Consider the following 19,418-nt stretch of genomic DNA (forward strand, 5'->3'; position numbering starts at 1 on the left):
CGGCGATGGGAAGACCGTCCGCCGGTTTTCCTCCAGTAGGCAATCCGCCCTATTGCCTACTGGGCGGAAAAGCCCAGGAATATGGTGGCGGTACCTTGCAGGCACCGCCATCCATATTATCCATATTATCATCATGGCAGTGGAACGCCTTTCCATGGCGGAGACTCTGCCATGGAAAGGCACGCGGTTTTGTCTCTGGGGACCCGTTGCGGGCTCCCAGTGTGTTCGTGCGGGTGGGGTGTGCACATGGGGGGTACCTATGGTACCCCACTGCAATTTCATGGACAGCATGGCAGGCACCGCGAGGTGCCTGCCACATTGTGCATGAAAATGCACAACGTGCCTTTTTGGCATCGCCCACTGTTGTATCTTGGTAATCTGCTTCATGTTCCTTTAATGTTTAATGTTGCCATGCCATGTTCACTGGATTCTAGAATGTGGAATCCAGGGAGCAGAGCAGAGATGTACTGATGATGAAGATGTTGGTCCTGAGTTGCCTCTGGGGTTGTAATATCGAATAAACCTTTTTATTACCACATACCACTGTACTCCAAGTCATTTCAGTGGCGACGAGGATGGGATCGATTTGAAGAATTCTACAATATCGATTTATGAAGATTTGACTTGATGAAGATCTACTTACAACCCCAAGGCAGTTATAATCTTGAACTTTCAAGGTATTTGATGAACATTTAAAAAAAAATCTTAGTCACCTGGAAATATCTGATTACTATTTGGAAAATACAGCGTTAATGTAAAAACTTATTTTTCAACAAAGCTGGCAGAATTTTAAAGGTCATACGTTTTAAACCTGGATAAAAAGTAAAAAGCTTGAATTGAAACCGGCTAAGTGACATTATCGTAAAGACTGCATTTACATGCCTCGGGAATTCACTTTGTTAAAATGACTTTGCTATCTGTTTAAAAATAAACACCGTATGGCCAGTGAAGCGTGAGGAAAAGCTTGAGCTCCACAATTAAATGTAAACTTTGCGCGAACACCGTAACAAGACGAAAGCTTATGCTGGCTATTGGAAAATACTACATAAATCTAACAAGCCTGTCAAGTACAAGGAAAAACGTTTTTTTTACAAGATCGTTATCTTGTTCATTACAATAAATTGTCTTGAGTTATTGTACGACCGTTACCTTGGTTCACATAACAATCTGCCTCGAGTTCATCCCAAGTGTTGATTTTCAAGCTGTTCGCTCTTCACGCGCTTGTAAGCTGCTCTGCCATTTTATGTCACAGCTCTGCATCACTTTATGCATCATCGCGTCTCTACATTTTAGACGCATAATCGACGCACGGCGGCCATTTTTTATCTCTATGGCAACTGAAAAACAACCGAATAGGTCTCTGTTAATAGACGTCAACTCCGTTTTGGATAAGGAAACTCTTCGTGTATATTGCAATTGCCGCAGCACTTAATGATTTTGAAGCATTAAATACAAGATTTCAACGCTTGGATTTGCAAATCAATTACAATGGAATATTAAAAAAAGACATAACATTTTAAACATCGATCTTTATGAAACACAGCAACTATTCCAATTAAAAGTAAACATTCTGCATACAGTGGTCTAAAAACAAAAAAATGAACTGAACTCCAATTATTCAAACAACAGTATCCAGACATCGGTGACTACATTATTTATTTTAATTCATGAATGTATTAATTCTTTAAATTTAATTTAATTAGTATGGATGTTACATCTTCTGTTGCAGCTCCTCCTAAATTTTTACAAAGTCCTGGCCCTCCTTCCATGAATTGGGAAGATTGGTCGGAATCATTCGAAACCTATTTAGAAGCTATTGGTGGGGATGTATTTTTACCATCTAGAAAATTGGCTTTATTAAAACATAATTTAGGAGTTGAAGGGAGGTAAGTTTTAAAAACCTTACCTGTGATAAATCGTGTAGTTTCTACAGTTGTTGACACTGTTGATGAAAACAGTGAAACTAGTGATACTAGTTCTAATGACACATCTATAGATGTTTATTCTGAAGCCCTAAAAGCTTTAGAAGAGAACTATGGCAAGAAAACTAGCATTGTCGTAGAAAGGCATACATTTTTCTCAAGAGCACAGTTACAAGGAGAAAATATTCAACAATATGTAGCTTGTTTGAGAACTTTAGGCATTACCTGTAAATTTAAAGATTTACACGAAGAAATAATTAGAGATCAATTTATCAATAGGATTAAAAACATCAAAATTCAAGAACGTTTACTTGAACTTAAAAATCCTTCCTTACAAAAAACTCTTGACACTGCTAGAAAAATGGAAAACACTTCTCACTAGGTTAAAGAATTAAGTTCCTTGCAACTAAAAGAGAAAGATGAATTTAGTAGTGTTAATGTCATAAGTAATAGCATAATAAAAACTGAATTTAGAAGTGATAACAAAGATGTGATATTTAATATTACCAAGAACAAAAGCAGTTTCAACAAACGTATTTGCTTTAGATGTGGAAGTCAAAAACATACTGCAGATTTTAATAAATGTCCTGCTATTAAAGTCACATGCATCAAATGCAAAAAGATAGGTCATTTTGCTAAATGGTGCAGAACTGGTGATAATAGCAATTGGAAGCGTTCTGTTAATCTCGTTGAACCTCAATGTGATAGTGATGATAATGAAAACAATGAGACTGAAATTGAAGTAATGGTTGTAGATGATGATTCTGTATGTGATATTTCTGAAGATTACCAACCTCCTAAATGTAATGTGTTGATAAACCATGGCACTGTGGGCAGACTCATGTTCACCATATACAAACATAGATAAATGTTTGTGGGAAAATGGGAGCAAACCAACATTGATATGCTCCGATGTACATCCTAAAGGATATTGTGGTGTAAAATTACCTATGTTGGGTTATTTTGATGCTCAGTTAACATTTAAAGGAAGATCTTGTATGAGCCCAGTTTATGTGGTTGAACAAGGACGTGCCTTATTTGGATGGAAGGATGTAAAAAAAATGGGGCTAATATTAAATCCTAATCATCCTGATCAGATATTGTTATCTGAAGATTATTCTGATCAAGTTTTGTTAACCAATGACAATTATTCATCCAAGTGGGAATCTGTCTTTCCCAAGTTGTTCAGCAAAGAGCTTGGATGTTTGGTTAAATATGAACATAAAATTATTCTCAAGGCTGACAGTATACCAACAGTGCATAAAGTACGAAATGTGCCATTTGCATTACGAGATTTATTAAGAGAGGAGTTAAACAGGTTGAGTGATGCTAAAGTAATCGAGCCTATCGAAGCTTCTGAATGGCTTAGTCCTATTGTTTTGGCTCGAAAACCTAATGGAAAGATTAGGATGTGTGTGGATCTGAGAGATTTGAACAGGAATATTTGGGTTGATCGTTATCCTCTCCCACACATAAATGAAATGATATCTAGCATCAAGGATGCCATGTACTTCTCATCAATTGATCTGTCCAATGCATATCACCAGGTCAAGTTACATGCTGAATCTAGACATTTGACATCGTTCATTACTCCTGGGGGTGCTTTTCAATATCTTAGAATGCCATTTGGACTAGTTCCAAATTTTGCTGACAAAGTACATGAATTGAGATTATTGATGAAAAAGGGTGTTTCATTTATTTGGTCCACCTTATGTCAGCAGGCAATTGATAATATTAAAAGGGATATTACCAAAGCAGTTGCTCTGAAGCCTTATGATCCCAGTCATACCTCCATTATTGTTGTAGATTCTAGCGCATATGGTCTAGGTGCTGTCCTTATGCAAAGAGACGATGGTGTCGAACAGATCATTGCTTTTGCTTCTCGCACACTCAAGGGTGCTGAACCTTCTTATTCTGTGATTGAAAAAGAGGCTTTAGCGTGTTGGTGGGGTGTGGACCACTTTAAAACAATCATTTGGGGAACAGCATTTGAATTGTGGACAGATCATAGACCTCTCATTGACATCTTTACTACAAAAGGCGCTTCTAGGGCCACACCCAGAATAGCAAAATGGTTATACAGACTACAAGAGTATAATTTTCAAATAAACTAAGTGCCTGGTTTGTCGCGTCTTCCTTTGCCTTGTGATACAAATAATGTAATAGAAGATAAAGATGAATGGTTGGTAGCCAGCATTGAGGAATCTTGCAATAGTGCAGTAAGTGAACAAGAATGGATTCAAGCTGTAGCCAATGATGATGTGTTTCAACATATAATCAATAAGTTGCATGTAGGTGTAGATTCCTCATCTTTGAACAAGACTGATCTTGCTGATTATAAAATGGTTTGGTCGGAATTATCTTTTTTTGATGGTATCCTTAGAAGAGGTGACAGATTAGTGGTACCTTCAAAACTAAGGGAAAAGATGTTGAGTTTATTGCACGAAGGACATAGTGGTATGACCAGCATGAAAAGAAGGGCTAGGAATGACTTTTGGTGGATTGGTATGGACAAAGACATAGAGAGATGTGTTCGTAATTGTTTAGCGTGTATGTGCAGTGATAAATCTCACAAATCTCAGGAAACTACTATATCTGCAACTTCTTTTCCCTATAAACCGTGGGACAAAGTCGCTATTGATATTTGTGGTCCTTTTCATGTAAGAGGCATTGAGAATAAGTATGCTATTGTTCTGATGGATTTTCATTCCAAATGCCCTGAGGTTGCATTTGTAAAGGACATCAAGGCTTCCAACTTGATTGATTTTTGTGAAGGAATTTTTCGTAGGGAAGGATTCCCTAGTGTGATCTTATCAGACAATGGTCCACAGTTTGTGGCAGAAGAATTTGCTGTCTACCTTAACATGGTGGGTGTGAAACATATTACCACCTCTGTTTACAATCCAAGGGAAAATGGTTTAGTAGAAAGATTTAACCGGGTGTTAAAAGATTGTATTCAACTTGCAAGTAACAATGATGATAATTGTAAAGATGCTGTCAAGGAAATGTTATGGTGCTATAGGAATACTCCTCATACAGCTACAGGAGTATCTCCTTTTTCCTTATTAAAGGGGCGAGTGGCTGGGTCTAAAGTTAAACCAACTTGGATGTCTAAAAATTAATGCTCAAAAGTGATTGATGGTAAAGATGTTTTGAGTAAGGTACAGGTGTATCAGAACAAATATGTTCGTGATCATAATGTTAAAATCAATAGTCCTGCAAGATCTTTTAGAGTTGGTGAATGGGTACGCACACAGCTGATGGGAAACCATAAATCTGGGTTTTCTAAATGGTCAAGTCCAAAACAAATCATTTATACTACTGCAAATATTGTAAAATTAGATGATGGTAAGCAATGGAATGTGAGAAGTATATTGAAAGGTAATGATTTAGAATGCAAACATATTTTGCGTCAAGGAAGTGATTCTCCAAAAACATCGGTTATGAAGAGGGATGATGTATCAGCTTCTCTCAAACCCTTAGTCGTTGCATCGAATATGGAGGTGAAAGAAAGGCTCATTCGACCTAAGTTTAAACCAAGGTGGATGAAAGATTATAAGTGTTCGTAGTTTTGGTGCTTCCTAATTTGGTGTTTCCTTTTCTAGTTCCTGATTGACAATGTAATTGAAAATTTTATATTGTACTATATCTAATTTCTTTCTTATGTTGTTTTCGGTTTTTTTATGGCATTTTATTTTGTTTGTTTTTTAGGTAGGGAGATATGTTGTATCTTGGTAATCTGCTTCATGTTCCTTTAATGTTTAATGTTGCCATGCCATGTCCACTGGATTCTAGAATGTGGGATCCAGGGAGCAGAGCAGAGATGTACTGATGATGAAGATGTTGGTCCTGAGTTGCCTCTGGGGTTGTAATATCGAATAAACCTTTTTATTACCACATACCACTGTACTCCAAGTCATTTCACCCACCTCAATGTCAAGAATGCAAGATGCGCCCGCAAGTGTGGCAGACGCATCCTAATGACCCCCACAGGACCGTTGCACTAATGGCGGGCGATCCGATTAGCCAACTGCATGATGGGCGCTGTAGTTCAGTTGTGTAGTAAGTAGTTTGGAGAGCAGCATAGATGGCGGGAAAACATGCACTACAGATCTATCAGGAGGTTGAACTAATTGGTTAAATAAGGGAGGGCAGGTGTGCTAACAATTTATTCAGAACGGAGAGGATACAGGACGCTTTTTAAATGCTCACAGCAGGTACGGGAGGAAGAGGGGTGTTAATCATAATTGAAGGAGAGAATGATTGCTTTAAACTATGTTGAAGGGCGAGCATAATCACATGAACGTAGAACTGACAAGAAGTAAAAGTGGGGTTATTCTGAATAAGTTCATGTCAAGGTTAACTAGTGCTCGAATGTAGGAAACTGGTTTGTTAGCGAGTATGAAGCATCAGAGTTGGTTTAAGGAAGAATGTGAAAGAAAGTAGTTAGGAGCACAGATGGAGGGATTAACAGAAGAGTGTAAGTCGAAGAGGGAAGATGCATGAGGATGGTAGTACAAAGAATGTCGGGCAGCTTTAGGGAAATGAGATTGTTGTGCAGGTTTATGTCACCATGAGATTAATAGTGAGAAATACCAATTCAATGAGAGACTGATTAGGGCGTACGGTGGGTGTTTATCAGGTATGTAGTAGAGAGGAGAGGGAACTATACAGCGTTTACAAGCAATGTGATATGTTTAAACACGAACATGTGACCGCCAGTTTAAAAGTATGAATTATTCTTGTTTTTTCATAAATGGTAACAATCATTATTGTTTTTATTGTTATTTACAGTGACCCCCGAAGAAGGGCACTAGATTGCCCGAAATGCATTGGGTTTTTATTCAATAGAACACTTCCTTGGATGAATTTTTTGCATTGGTCATGTTCTTTCAAAGAGGTCCGGATGGACACTGTTGGAACACAAGAAGTTTGGGAAATTGGCAAACCTAACTGCGTGTAGCTACAATGAAATTTGTTAATATATCCAAAATTGATAAAGAATACAGATTTATAATGATTACACAACGAGTATGGATTAAAATTGATTACATTATGTAAGCGCCTTGGTGGCGCACTTCAACTGTGCAACTGGCAGGGACGTAGAAGTCGTCCCTATTCACTTGACCAACATGCCTTTTTGGCATTGCGGCGGGCGGTGCTGAAAGCACTGCCTGCCGCAATGTCAAGAATGCAGGATGCGTCCACAAGTGTGGCAGACGCATCCTAATGACCCCACAGGACCGTCGCACTAATGGCGGGCGATCCCTTTCTATGCCCTAAGTCTTCAAAAAAGGTAAATATAATGCAAACTGATTGCAACATTCGTTTTTTTCTTTTTTTGCCAGTCCCCTAAATCCTTTTTTCTCATAAAAATAGTCTATGGAAAATAAATCTCAAAAATGTTAAAACCTTAATTTATTCGATTAATTTCAGTTTCTCCAGACATTCAACTAGCTATAAAAATACTAACCAATTACTTTCCATTTTTCCACAGGTAAACACAGGATTTAAACAAAATGTAACATTATTTTACATCTTTTTCATGTCTTTTCAGGTAACGTCGTCCTATCCAGAAGCCAGATACATCACCTCGAACAGGGGAAACCGACTACTGAAACATGCAGGGTATATTTATTGTAAGGAGAGACTAACTGAACCCAGATGTCATTGGAGGTGTGTGCAATACTACTCATCCCATTGCACAGGCAGAGCGGTTACTCTTGGTGACTGTTTTAAAAACCACAGAACATAACCACTCTACAATGGAGATTGAGGTTAAAGAAACAATTAATTAAATTAAAGATATTGCATCCACCTCCAATGACACCTGTGGTTCTATTTTGAGGGAGGTAGCACAACATGTTCCAACACATGTTGCCTGCAGTATGCCCATTATTCCTAATCTGAGACTTATTGTACAATGAAAAAAACACGTAAGTAACCCCCAAAGAGTAACACCCAAACCTTTTCTGATATAATTATTCCTCCAAAACTCTGTGTTTCTGTTTCTAATGAACCTTTCCTATTGCAGGACAATAAAAACCCTCAGAAAAGAATCTAATCTTTAGCCAGCCCCGTAATCTTGTTCGGTAGGAGAATAGTGATATTTCGATGATGGATGGTACGTTTAAAAGCACGCCCCATCCATTCACCCAAATATACACTATTCACGCACAAATTAAAAACACAGTAGACCCCTTCGTTTTCAGTTTGCTACCAGATAAACAAGCCTCAACATACACTGAACTTTTAACAGTGGTAAAATCTAAAACATCTAACGAAAGTCCTAGAAAAGTAATAATTGATTTTGAATTTGCAATGATTAATACTATTACCAAAATGTACACGGATACCCAAATTCAAGGATGTTTTTCCACTTTTCACAGGCGTTTTGGCGTAAAATACAAAAAACCATCCTTAGGTGAGGATTATATGTCTGATAGCGAACTTCAGTTTGAACTCAAAAAACAAACTGCACTTTATTTTGTTCCTCCTGACAGTGTAGACGAGTTCTACACTTCCATTACTGAATCTGACTACTTTACTACAAACAAGGACTATCCCAATTCCATAAATGTATGATCCTCAATTTCTTTTTTTTTTTTAACAATTCTCAATGAAAATGAGGCATACATTTCAAACTATTACTGTGTATTTAATACATACATCTAGTTATTAATCTAACTAAACATTAATAGTTTTGAAAACATGTGACCCGACATGGGCCTACTCTGGCAACATGGTTGATTTTCTCGCTTAAAAATTACCTAAAATACATTTTCTATTTCTAAACACCTCCTTCGTCTCTCCTTACAATAAATTTTACCCCTACAATATGCATTTTATGTAATATAAATGATCTTACCTTTACGCTGATCTCCCATGCTTCTGCTCTGTCCTGCGATGATCCTAGTAATGAGTACATTCACGTTCACGCGTCAACGTCCTCGCATGCTGTAAAAATAGAAAAAGGACAATTACTCACATTATATGTATTAATTTATTTTCAATGTATAATGTACATAATAAACACTGCTTATTTTTTTTAACGACTTCATTATGAATGTTAATATAAAAAATAAAAATTACATCGATAATATGCTTCTTTTTTTACTTAAACTTTACGATAAACTAATATGCGCAAAATATGTATCTCTATTTTACAACTAAACGACTTTTAATATTTAATTTGTTTTATAAATTGTCTTACCTTTCAGCATCTCTCCCTTCCTTCTGCTCTGTCCCGCGATGATCCTCTTTCTCAATTCAATTACGTAGACGCGTAAAAGTGTTCACATACTGTTGAAATAGAAAAGGGCCTTTTTTTCCAGTTCACTTCTATGTAAAAGCATGGGAAAGTTTACAAAAACATCTTTTCTATATATTTCATGTACATATTATGTTATATAATTATTTTTTAAATATTTTTATATTTTGCCCCTCATCAACGAAGTGCACGCGTACCCCGTAAATACGTTGTGTATGAGAGAGCCACACAATAAAGTACGAAATGAGCCCCCATCAACGAAGTGCACGGGTACCCCATAAATACGTCGCGTATGAGAGAGCCACACAATAAAGTACAAAACGAACCCCACCTCAAAGAAGCGCACGCATACCCCGTAAATAAGTCGCGTATGAGAGCCACACAATAAAGTACGAAACGAACCCCCATCAACGTGTTGGAGGGAAAATTAATTGTGGGCAGGAGGGGTCAGGGGACTTGGCGCAGCAGCTCAGAAGCCGCGCTGGGGAGACCGTGAGAGAGAACTAAGGGAAATGGCACACCTTAATTTGTGACCGGTGCTCCTGGAACGCTTGCTCTAAAAACAGGAAAAAACGGATATATGAGCCTTGGAGACTGTTTTGAAAGTTTGTACAAGTTTTATTAGAAGACACAGCTTCTAGAAATATTCAATAATAGCAGTTTGATATACACAGTGCTGTTTACAGCTGCTATGAGAGAGAGAATATGCTTTAAGTACACTTGTGAGCTTTGAGGCAGATTGCATAGAAAAAGGTTAAGCACATAGTATTGGGAACACTCACCACTGTATATAAAGTCATATCCTGCAAGTACAAGTTAAACACCTCTAATGCAGTGAAGATAAAACAAGGTCAGAGAAAACATAGCATTTCAAATGGTGAAGTATAACTTTGAATGCAATAAGGAAAAAGCACTTCATACAGCAGAATATACAATAGAGCAGCAGAGTCTAGAGTCTAAGTACAGGTAACAAGGGTTATCGCGAGTAACCCCTGGGAAAAACTCCTGTCCGACACTCAAGTGCAGACGCGGAGTAGTTCAAAGATATTCTCGCGGACCACCCTTTTATAGTGACCAAACAATGAGACTGTAATCACGTCATATCACGCCACCTTGTATCACATATCTTTCCATCGTCTCTCACGCCCCTGCCTGGTACCTTTCCATCATAAGTGTAGATGTAGCCCCTTTCTCGTAATTGTGTGTGGCACGTACGCCAGTCCAGACTGAGTTCCTGGCATCTTGACTGGAGGTTTGTCATTAATTCATCATACACAACACAAATGTGTTATTATTACTTTGAAGGATTCTATTCATGCGTTTATGTGCCAATCTGTGATACTGATTTGCTACTTTTGTCCTCATTTATCGGACTAGCTTTAGCTGTGGCGGGGAACTTCCTCTTTCTCCGTTCACAGCTTTCAGGTGGGGGCCTGGGGTGTGTTGCAAGATTAATAAGGAACTTGACCTTTATCGTTCATGAACCTAGCATACAGTAGAGTGGGGGCCCAATGAAGGAGTGCGAAGCCACGCAGACAAGTGGAGCTGGCTGAAGCATGGGTCAGACCTGCTTTCTGCTTCTGCTCTAAGCTGAAAGAAAATGGCAGTGCTCAGGCCAACGTAACTGAGGCCTATAACACTCAAGCAGCAGGGCCTACACAGGGGTTAATGCTGGCTATGTGATAAGGGTGTGCTTGGATAACTATGCAGTAACATTATCTCCCTCTGTCATTCCCCCCTCTGGTTCATATTTGAACCTATCAAACATGTTTAAACATCATACGAACTGTATACTTAACTGGAAATGGGGGAAGTGGCCAGGGCGAGTTATAAAGAAGTAGTTCCTAAATCCTCCCCTGGTCCTCCTAATCTCTTACACATTGTCTCATAGGGACGTACCAAGTCTCTCCCTGAGAGAAGTGGTGGGCCACCATGTACTGGGGACTGGTACTGACTTTCAGAAGGGACCTGCTCTAAGTGAGGGTCGGGGACAGTACGCTCTATGTTCAACACTGCTATCTCTACATCTTCCCCTTGTCCCCTGTGCATACCTGTGTTCACATCTGTGTAGTTCATCTCAACTTTCTTAGACCTTAATCTTCTAACATAATGCAACATAATCTGTGTTCCGCAATACACAATTACAAGCACACATAATATAGGCATTATAAATTTTAGTACTGCAGATAGCCATAAAGGCATCCAGTCCAAATTGGACCAATTACTTAAAACATCTGCTTTTGCACTTCCATCCTCAGGCATCTGTTGTCCCAAATTGTCCAAGTCCTCAATGGCCTTTGTAAGTGTTCTGTTATCCGCATCATCGGCCAATATCAAGGCACAGCAGAACGACTTTCCCATCCTGGCGCATCCACCACTATTCATCGCAATTAACTGGTCCAAAACATAGTGATGTTTCAGAACCATGAGTCTCAAAGTCGTAGTTCTTCTTTCACGGCATTGAACCCATCATGGGTGTTGTTAACAAGCTGCATCAGTTCATATCTCATTACTTGGAGCCATCGAGCATTGGCTTTTGTCTGGAACATAGGGATAACTCCCCCAAAGTAAAGTTCAGCATCGTTGAAATCTTCCGGAATCTCCTGAAATGTGTCATCTGAGGAGTACTTTTTGACTTCTCCTTTTCGGTGGTGGAGCAGGGTGATATCACCTGCCATTGGGTGTGCATAGATGTGGGAAATGTTCGCTGCTGGGACGACGAGATGCAATTCATGCATCGTCACGATGGAACAAAGTCCTTGCCATTGGGGGGGCAACTGCAGATAGAGATTTTTTCCGCAGATCCAATAGATGTCCATGAGGATGGATGTGCCGTACTTTAAGTTCAAATTAAAACTAGTGCTGTTGCAATTAGTATTCCGACCCACAGGAACCGTTCCATTACCTAGGAAGCAAAGGAGAGGAGACTTTAGCTTGTATGCTCTTTTCGTATTGTATGGTGTACCCTCATTGAAAGTGTATCTTCTAGTTTCCCTACCCCATATCTCAGCACACTCCCTCTCTATATCCTCATTTAAATTATGTTTGTGCTCTTGTCCTACAGTTGTGCTACCTAAGGAGGCTGCCTTACATATTAAGTCATGTGGACCATTCCACTTGTTGTTGAAATAAATGTTGGCCTTCAGGTGTAGAATTGGTCTCCACTGACAAGGGCATGTGTCATGGGTATGGTTACATCGGTGATGTTCAGGTGAGTGGCATTTCGATGGGGGTGTTGGGAAGGTGAAGTACCCTAATTTCTTATAGTGACGTTCCCAAACCTGCATTATGTCGGCTGGTACTTTCATATCACGATAAACCTCCATTCTCCTTTCAATTTCCAGTGTATTAGTGATGACCCTAAATGTTACATACTTGCCATCCCACTCTGTGGTATTTACAAATGCATCATCCACTTTGGCTGAGTGGAGCTGTATCTGACCATGTATGCGGCAAAGAAACAGGTGTAGAAGACATTTGGCTGTGGGTGGTGGGACTTCTTTAGGAAAGAGCAATCTATCTGCGCCGACAGCGTGAGGAATGTGTGAACATACAAAGCAGGACTCATTTGTGACCTTTCTTCCAACCTCCCTCATGTCTCTATACCACATGTTGTCTATTGGAAGGTTGTGAATCTCATTATCCTCTGCTCTCTCACTAGGGTGCTGGGAGTGGGAATCAGGCATAGAGTGCTGGTCGAAGGTGTAAACAACGGTATTTTGGAGATTACTGATCCAGTCTGGAATGTGCAAAGCCTGTTCTTCCTTACATTGGGTACACGATGAATATCTAACGGGCACTATCTCGCGACTCATTCTACATCTAACACGTCTTTTCTTTTGGCGGGGACGTTCAGGTGTACCTGTCATAGGGGGATTCAGGGTGAGTTCAGGTACCAGGTCCCTATCTGTGGGGTCTGCTTGGGGTGAGGAAGGTGTCGAGGTGGGTGGTGCATAGGTGTCGTAGCTACTGCTGTTGCTTATCCCAGTTTGCTTGTTACTATGAAGTGTTTGGAACACGGGAAGCTCTGTGGTTGTGACAATCTTAATATTGCTAATAGCTTCTCTCTCTCTCTCTCTCTGATCGCACTGCGAACCAGCGGAATGTTGCTACTGAAACTACAAACATAACAAATAATATCATTACAATTGTACATATCCTTTTCATTGAAAGCTTGACATGGAGGGTGGTTCTGTCGCTGCGTCTCAGTCCGTAGGCCATCATACGATCTCCACATTCTTCATTTTGGATAGTTAGCTGGCACATGATGTCCTTCTCTTGGTAAATGTTCAGATCTTGGATGGTGACGGGTGGAACCTCAAAAAGTCCATTTGCAAATGTTCATTGAATTGAAGTTTCTCCACTTCCGGACTGCTTCATATACAAAGATGTGTGTCCCAAAGCAGATAGGCGGAAGTTCATCAGAGATCGGACGCTTTTTCTTTGTCTTTGATATCTGAATGAAAAAGAACTTTGGAGCACGCATTAGTGCACATAAATGAACAACAATTAGTCGCTTACAATATCAGAAGAAGGCCCAGTGACTTGTTTTAAGTCTGGTGGAGAGAACAACCACATACATTGATCTGTCAGTGACAAGCCGGTGAGATGTGATGTGATGAACAGAGCTGGGAGTGTTCCTTAGTGTAAACAGAGCAACAGAAAGGCAATGTAGCCATTACCTTCCAATTGGGCACTATGACCGCCACTGTCACTGCGAGTCACTGCGAATGGCATCCAGTAATCCTCAGTGACATATGACCTCACAAAGCAGGAATGTAGTCGCGGCCTTTGTGTCACAATGGACACATGGTCCGGCTACCACTACCATGACGTGTCTGTATTTCTGGCATTTGTCAAGCATGTCAACATAGTCAATGGAACCTTGGGCCCTGGTATTGTTGGTATTGTTGGTATTGTTGAGGCAACTGTTTCTCTAGCTGAATTAGGGAAATACTGTTGATACCATGAGGCATCAATGAACCAAGAGTTGTATATGCTCATGCGCATTGGGGATGGACCACTCTGTCTGCAAAGTGGTGGACATGATATCACTAGGAACGTGTGTAGGAAGGTGTAACTGAGTGTGTGCTATTTGCAAAAACCTCCCTGTCCTTGTGTGACTGAAAATTAAATAAACAAATAAAATCTGATTCCTGTGTACTCCCCTCTTCTTCCACAGCTCTTTTCCTTCAGGTGGGGCACTTCCCTGTATCTCTCTAAGGTGCAGCTGTGCAATGAAATCATAGTGCTGTGTATTATCAATGGTGTACAGGCATGATGGATCATCTTGCACTGTTGAGGGTGCATTCTGGGCAAACAGAATGGGGGGGGGCTCAATCATTTTTTGCTGGGGATAGAGATGGTGCATGTCTGGGCCTTCTAGCTGCTGCTTGTGCTGAGTAATGTGATGGCAATGCTATCTGCTGTACAATGTCTAGAGAGTCTCAGTAGTCATTCCGTATCGCTCTTACTACTGCACATTTCATCCCTTTTTCCTCATTAATGGTAGAAAAACCATCAATGAAGTACAAGTCAGATATACAACCACTTCTAAAGTCCGCACATTCTAGTCTGACAATATTATAATACTGAGCATTGCTTATTCCCTGCATTCGTCCTTTAACATTGAAATCTACTGTTAAATTGCATTTTCCTAGCACTGGGCATGTATGACGTAATAGCTGTACACAGCGGTGCATATCTGGAAACGTATTCCTTATCTCTTCTTATCCATCTGCACATACATATTCCTTACTAATTTTTTTTACCAAACTGTGTGGTCTTAGGCCACTCATTTCTTTTGCTCATTTCCATAGACCAACGTATTGTTCCACAAGACCTTTTTCCTTCTTATCAATCTTATTGTTCGCTGCCAACTACAGGAAGCCTGTTTCCTGTTTGGCTCTACGCCCAGAATATGCAGTTTGGCCAGGAGTGCTACGTGGCCCGAAAATAAAAAGAAACTCTATTAATTTCTCTGCACTTTATAATATCTGAAAACATGTGTTGTCTCTATTTGCAATATGCAAAATATACGTGTTGTATTATAAAATAAAGATGGCTTATTTGTAATGCACATGTTCACTCAAAATGGTATATTGATGATAAACAGCAGATCTTTATTGTATTCCAACTCAAGGTATTCTTTGAATCCACCTTAGAAGGATGAAATGCTCTAGCAGCACATGATCTTGTGACTCATGATATTTATTTATCTGAAAAGAAATGTGATGCAACTAGTGTGCATTCCATTCCATCGCTTTATCTCTGGCTTGTGCTTGTGTCAGCTGCTTGCTGAATATTAGGAGGCAGGAGTAATTTATTCTACTCAGTTGCTCAGTCTTGCAATATTTGGTGAAGTTTACAGTGTGAATTATAATTGATCATCCACATTCATATTCTTTTTGGAACTGAAAGTATAACTCTTTTTTTCTGAATGAAAATGCGAATAAAATACTCGTCGTCAGCGTGCAATGGGACACTGAAGAGGGCAGTCTTCAGGCTTACGATCAAACAATACGACATAACTTGAGGAATTTTTGTTTAACAGACATCATTCTGGTCGGTGGTGTATCAGGAATAGAGAATGTTATTGTGCCGTTCTCATTGAAATATATTCTCATATTTACTGGGGACTATGGTGTGCATAGTAGACACTGTAGAATACGTTTACCTCCTATTTCTATTTGTACTGGCTCTGTGAAAGGGACCCTTAATATCGCCCCAGAGAAATCTAGTGTGTCTGCGCTCTGGTTGGAAATGGGCAGTGCCCCCTCCTTGATACATGAGAATGTGGCACCTGTGTCAATCAAAAAACTATACGTGTTGTTGTTAATCATGACATTCACAACTGGGTCCTCTCTAATGTTTGTGAGACATGACAACACGGGACACACTAGAGCTATCTGTGGGCTGTCCTAACTTGCCTGGTACTGCTGGATGGTGCCTTGTGAAACCGAATTGATGGGGGGCAGTACTGTAGCTCCCTGTGATACAAGAGCTTGAGTCTGGGACACCATTTCGTACCCAGGCATGTGTTGCTGAGGTAGCTGTTGTTGTATGTGATCTTTTGTTACCTGTGCGTTACCTCCTAGTACATTCAAGGCACCTTGTGAAGAATTAGTGACAGTAGTCACTTGACTCACTGGTGTAGCTAGCCTCACTGCATCAAGAGCCTTTGTTTTCTTTAACTTTTGCTGTTCTAGTTTAGCAGCTGCGTTCTTAATAGCTAATTGCCTTGTTTGTGACATTAGAGATCCAATGTCTGAGACATCGGGAAACTTCCGGCGCAGTTCGTTCCATAGCGCTGATCTTATCTTATTGAAAGGATCACCATCTAATTCTGAATTAGTGGTGGAAAGCCTTGCGTCGATGCGTGAAAACATATCCTCTGCATCCTTTCCAATCCGGGATGTGAGCAGGCTTCTCATGTCCCAAATAGCCAATGACACACCTGTAGTGTCATTTTCACAGGCTTGTATCCACTTTCCCGTACCCTCTGTGAGGGGTGGGAGTTCTTTCTTCATTTTTTCTTTGTCCGTTAGGGACCAAGTGACCGCCATAGGGGGGTCATAGACCTCTTCGGACGGCAGGGGCAGCTGGTGTGTTACCCCTGTGGGTCTTGTGTTATCATACCTGCGTGCGTATTTCTTCCAGACCCTTAGGCCTTGGCGCATGTAGGTGTAGTTCCAATCATCATCTCCTGCTTCCTGCAAGATACATTCTTCAGCAGTGGCCATTTGCTCTGGCTCAAAAGATCCTTCTCGGGGCCAGACATTCTTTTGAAGTGCATTAGCCTTTGTCCAGTCTGCCAAGTTATCTGAGAATGGATTGACATAAAGGTCGCTCCCTTCTCCGAGTATTACTATCTCATTTGGCGTCAGACCATTGGTCAATGGCTGTCTTGGCCTGTAAAGGGCAATGTTGTTCAGTTCTCTAGATCTTGCTGTACGCAGGCGTGCTGTACCTGATACATCATATTCCTGTGGAATGTTTTCAGGTCGCCCTTCGTTACCTAACACTGCAATACTTTCTATCTCTCTTCTTCTCTGCCTTCTCCTCTTTTCTGCCTGTTCGAACACTTTTGGCAGATCCATATAGTCTTGCTCTAGCTGTGGTGTCATTGGTCTATGTAGTGTAACTACTGGAGGTGATGCCTGAGGTATAGGCGTAGGTGGTCGTGTCGTGTTAGGTTATGTTATGTTATGTTATAGAACGCTTATATAGCGCATGGCTACCCCAACAACGAGGCGTCCCAGCGCTTGCAGACAGGTCCAGTTACATAACAACCGGAGGAGTGCGGCAGAATAACTGCTCACCACAAACCCTAAATGGAGGAAAACAGCCAGGTTTTTACTTGTTTTCGAAAGTGTAGGTGGTTTGTAATGGAACGCACACCTAGAGGGATAGAGTTCCAAAGTTTTGGGGCCAAGAACTTAAAAGATCGGCCACCAGCTCTGCACCTCCGGATCTTGATAGTACAGGCAAGGGAAAGGTCAGCAGACCTGAGTGCACGCTGCGGAACATAGAAAGAACAAATTCCTTGCAGGTGTCACCTGAGTGTTATGATTAATGATTGTAGATGGAGCTTGGGGCACACTTAAGTTGGCTGTGAGAGAAGCTGCTGTGTTGATCTGTGGTGGGGCTGCACTTTGTGCTTCCTGATGTAAGTCTACCCATGGCCCTTGCTGTGGCATGATAGTTGGGACCCCACCACTGTGTGGCCCTACCTCCTTCGCACCACTAGCTAATTCATTTGGTGCTTGTTGTTTCTTTTTACTAGATTGGCCCAAGTCACCCATCAGCTCAGTCATGCTATCCCCTATACTGGCTAGGTATAATGACAGTTGCTGGAGTGTTGCTGTATTACCTGTGGGGCTTCTTGAGTACTGTTTGTGTGACATGTCCCCTGCTTCTCTATCCATTCTTTGACATAGGTCACTCTCGTTCCTATTCCTGCTAATGTCTCCCTCAGTTACTACCTCAGAAGGATACTGTTTGCTGTCTCTTTTTACTTCATTGAACTGTAGCTGGGGTTCTTTCTCTCTGTCAGAACCTGTGTTAAGGGGTTGCCACTCATTCCAATATGTCTGTGTATCATAATGCTGATGACTAGGGGATCGGAATGGACCATAATGTCTTGTTCTTGTTCTTGGGGGATTATGGTCCTCAGTGAGGGATGTGGGTGCTGGGCGGTCAAGTCTGGGGAGTGGCATGTGGGAGCTGTGCTGCGAACCACCAGAGGCCTCATTGCTCTCTTTATTTTCTTCCTGCTGGGGGCTGCAGAGTTGGACACATCTCATCTTTACTGTCAATAGCGTGTCAATTTGACCTGGCATTCCTGATGCTGCTCCTTGCAGTACTGGGCTTTGGGAGCTTAGTAATAGCTGGCCTAATGTATTCTCTGGTCTACTGTCTTGTGAATTATCTGAGATGTCTGGGGCTGAGGCATCGTCATGGCCTATGGCTGTCTGGACATTTGATAAGAGTTCTATGTCAGTCTTGATACCCTGTCCTGGATCAATGTCATCTGCGTCATAGGCTGGTGGATGTGCTGTGGGTGTGGACATTATTCTTCTGTGTTGTGTGTAAGCAGGGGTAAGAGTGTAACGCCACCGGGTGTTATTGTCAGCCTTACCTGCTGCAAGGATGTTACGTCAATTCCTAGGGCTGAGATTAGTGTCAAAATGACTGTACATGTCAGGTGTGAGACAGACTCAGGGGATGTTGCTGTACCTTCAGAAAGGGCAACAATACAGCCGTTTACTATGTGTACCGTGATCTGTAGTCTTGGGTTTTGTCTGGGCTGTCTGCTCATATCCTAGAGTTGTCTTTGGGCGGCGGGCAATCTGTGGCAGTGAAAGCAACAATACTAATCTCCTTTTAACATGCGGTTTTGTAAATATGCCCACATTTCTGGATAATGCGTCGTGGAAGGGTGTCTTTGTAGTAGTTCTGTAAGACTTGGTGATGGCTGCTGCTGCAGCTGGTCATGCAACTCGTGGGCGTGATGCTCACAAACCAGTGGAGTGAGGGTATCCTGTGAATCTCCCTGCCCCTCCAGGCAGCTGGTGCTTGGAGGAGGCGGTGTGAGTGAACACTGGTTGGCGATATCAGGGCTTTCGCTATTAATTACACTACCTACTGACTGAAGTGTGAGTTGTGTGTTATCAGTGAGGGATGTATACGTTGGCACTGGGAGGCACAGTCTCACTAGATGCAAT

At 41.0% G+C, this 19,418-nt stretch overlaps 1 long non-coding RNA gene across 2 annotated transcripts; it reads right to left on the minus strand.

Annotated features, from left to right (window-relative positions):
- Positions 1-1,178: 1,178 nt before the first annotated feature.
- LOC144827235 (uncharacterized) lies at positions 1,179-9,222 on the minus strand. 2 transcript variants are annotated; one of them, XR_013610092.1, is made up of 3 exons: positions 9,136-9,222; positions 8,791-8,879; positions 1,179-1,337 (listed from the first exon to the last, which is right to left on the minus strand). It is a non-coding gene; the product is annotated as an uncharacterized LOC144827235 (long non-coding RNA). The 2 variants fall into 2 exon arrangements; XR_013610093.1 differs by lacking the exon at positions 1,179-1,337 and adding an exon at positions 3,466-3,836.
- Positions 9,223-19,418: the final 10,196 nt, after the last annotated feature.

The sequence above is a fragment of the Lissotriton helveticus genome, chromosome 4_1, assembly GCF_964261635.1.
Source record: "Lissotriton helveticus chromosome 4_1, aLisHel1.1, whole genome shotgun sequence".
NCBI lineage: Eukaryota > Metazoa > Chordata > Amphibia > Caudata > Salamandridae > Lissotriton > Lissotriton helveticus.